Source organism: Petaurus breviceps, unplaced genomic scaffold, assembly GCF_028583685.1.
Source record: "Petaurus breviceps papuanus isolate PSGF00001 unplaced genomic scaffold, PetGlider_PUasm1.0 90644, whole genome shotgun sequence".
Classification (NCBI taxonomy): Eukaryota; Metazoa; Chordata; class Mammalia; order Diprotodontia; family Petauridae; genus Petaurus; species Petaurus breviceps.
Window position 1 is genome coordinate 2,313,258 of NW_027187298.1, and position 2,952 is coordinate 2,316,209.

The 2,952-nt window shown below is 43.7% G+C and overlaps 1 pseudogene; it reads right to left on the reverse strand.

Moving 5' to 3' along the window:
* Positions 1–1,325: 1,325 nt before the first annotated feature.
* LOC138143504 (aminomethyltransferase, mitochondrial pseudogene) lies at positions 1,326–2,541 on the reverse strand (annotated as a pseudogene).
* Positions 2,542–2,952: the final 411 nt, after the last annotated feature.

A 2,952-nucleotide genomic window follows, 5' to 3' on the forward strand; every position in this document is an offset into this window, starting at 1 on the left:
GCTACCGCACCATCTGTAGCAAACACAGACACCCAGCCTTCCCTCCCTGCCTAACATCCTTTGGGATTGACTCTGTCAAATGTTTGGGGAAGATGCATGTCCCTTTTTTTACACCACTGGATCTTACACTACTGGATCACCCTTAGCATAACAATCTCTATTCACAGTACAGGCTAAATAAATGTTGGTTGAAGGAATAAATAAGTTATGTGTAGTCCCAGAGAAGGCAAACTATTAGTTGTATAACCTATTAGGAAGGTAAATTGAAAAGAGAAGGAAAATCACATGACAGAAGAATTAATCTCTGTCCATCAGTTTCTTCACCATAAAATATGTTGGATTATATAGTCTCTTAAGCAAATATTAAGTATGTTATGCTCAAGGCACTTAAACCCTGTGTTTCTACAGCTAGACTTTTTAGCTTGGGCACAGAGGGCAGAATTAGGATGCGGTAAGGGAGAAACTGTAGAGGCAGATTTTTATTTAACATAAGGAAAAAATTTGCAACACAGAAGGCTGTCAAAAAGTGAATGGGGCTCCCACTCACTGTGGTCTTCAAGAAGAGTCCTAGGATGTGGTAATGTTAGAGAGGTGATGTGTGTTTCAGGTATCATTTTGGGTTAGATTCTCTCTGAGATTCTGTAATTTACATTATACAAAAGTTGTGAACATTCTTTAACCCAGAAAATTGAGTTGAGTGTTTAGAAAACAAGGGAGATGACAGCCATTTTTTGGCTAAGTCCCCCCTGTCAGCACTCTCAGAGCCAGATTCCTTGTGGAAAGGAGGGTGGTACCCCATGCCATCCCTGGCCACCTCTAGGACAACCTAAGGTGACTTTCCCAACCTTGGATGCTCAATCTTTTTGTCCATAGCTACTGGAGTGCCTTTATCATAACCATAGCTCCCATTTCTGCATTTCTATGATTTACAAAGCACTTTTCCTCCCAATAGGTACGTGAGGTATGTGGCACTAGAACAATTACCGCTCCTTTGACAAAGGAGGAAACTGGCTCAAAGAGAAGTGACTTGCCCAAGGTCCTATTGAGAATAACTAGCAGAGCAGAATTCAAACCCAGGTCCTCCAATTCCACACCCTGTTTCCTCAACATTATACTACATCAAATTATTTTTTCCCTCCCCAACCCCTGAATCCTATACCCATCTTTCTCTAGAAGGCCCTGAAAGAGCTGCTCACCAATGCCCTTAATAGTTAGGCTATCCTCCTTCTTCCAGACAACACCAACCAACCACAGGGGGGACTTTGTGGTGTGTGTGTCCCATTCAACCCTAAAGGAAGGCAGGAAGAAGAATTCGGAGGGTCAGGTCACTTCAAGGTATAGTAGTGGGTGGGCACAAAGGGCATCTTGCTAACCACTGACTCCCATCGCTTCTGTACCTCCACCAACAGCTGGGTCCCAATTTTACTGTAGTTTCCATCTACATAACCCATGGCCACATTCTTCTTCAGGCATGGGTAGGGGCAGCCACTAGTGATTTTCCCAATGACTGTTCCCTGTGTGTTCATGATAAGGCTGTGTTGGTGAATAGGTGCACCTGTAGAGTCAGCCCCACATGCTTACAGGTTAGCTTCCCTTTCATCTGGGGGACCATGATGGCAGCACCAGGGAACTCCATGGCAACTCTGCATCATTTTCCCAGCATCCATCCCAGGCTCCCTTCCACGGGGGTGGTGCACTTATCAATGTCATTCCCATATAGGCACATACCTGCCTCCAGCCACAGGCTGCCAGCCCTGCCAGCTTGACCTCCTTATTCTCTAGCAGCACCTCTGCCAGGTAGACAGCCCTCTTTGCTGGCACTAAGATCTCCATACCATCCTCCCCAGTGTAACCACAGCACGTCACATGGCAGCCAGGGATTCCAAACACATCCATCATGGCATTGGTCATGGATGACCAAAGGTCATCTGACACCCCAGCCTGAAGCAGCTGAGCCACTGAGGAACCTTGCAGAGCTATCAAGGCATTATCAATCACCTCCAGATTCACATCACAGCCAAAATTTTTTAGTTCTGATGCCTTGTTCTGAATGAGGGCCATGTCTTTCTCTTGGCATCCATCATTGAACATCACATACAGATACTTGTCAAATGTGTTTATCACAATCAGGTCATCTATGATACCACCTTCTTCGTTGGTGAAAAGAGTCAGTGTTTCTTGGTTTGACTTTAGTTTGGCAATGTCACTGACCACCAAGCTCTCCATCAACTTGACATGATCCTGACCAAATACCTTGGTCTGCAGCATGTGGGACACATCAAATAGGGAACAATGTCTTCTGGTGTACAGGTGGGACTCCAAGTGGCTCTCCTGGTACTGCACAGGAAGGCTCCAACCAGCAAAGGACATCATCTTCCCACCATGGCTCTGATGGAAGCCAAAAAGGGGTGTTTTCTTCAAGTGTTCCTGCCCCAAACTAAGAGGGTGTTGGACTGCTGCAAGGTGGCCGCTTTGCACCCCAGCTACATGGACGTAAAGAGGGTCAAACAGTGGCCAAGCAGAGGTCCTAACCTGCTGCATCTTCTCTAGTGTGGGTTTTTATGGTCAAATTTTGTGAAGATGCTTTGTACAGATGAAGAAAAGGTAAACTCCTATTTTCATTCAGTTTCCTCAATACGTCTATTATGTCCATCCTTTCAAAATTCTATTCATCCCCTTAACTTCTTTCTTATTTATATTATGATTAGAGATATCCTATTATGAGAGTAAAAAGTTGAGGTGTCTCACTAGTATAGTTTTACTGTCTATTTCCTCTAACCAATTTAACTTTTTCCTTTAAGAAATGGGATGCTATTTCAATTGGTGCATATATGTTTAATATTGATATTATTTTATTGTCTATGGAGGCTTTAAACAAAATACACTTTCTTTGTTTATCTATTAATTAGTTATATTTTTTGCTTCTGCTTTGTCATATCACAACTGCCACAC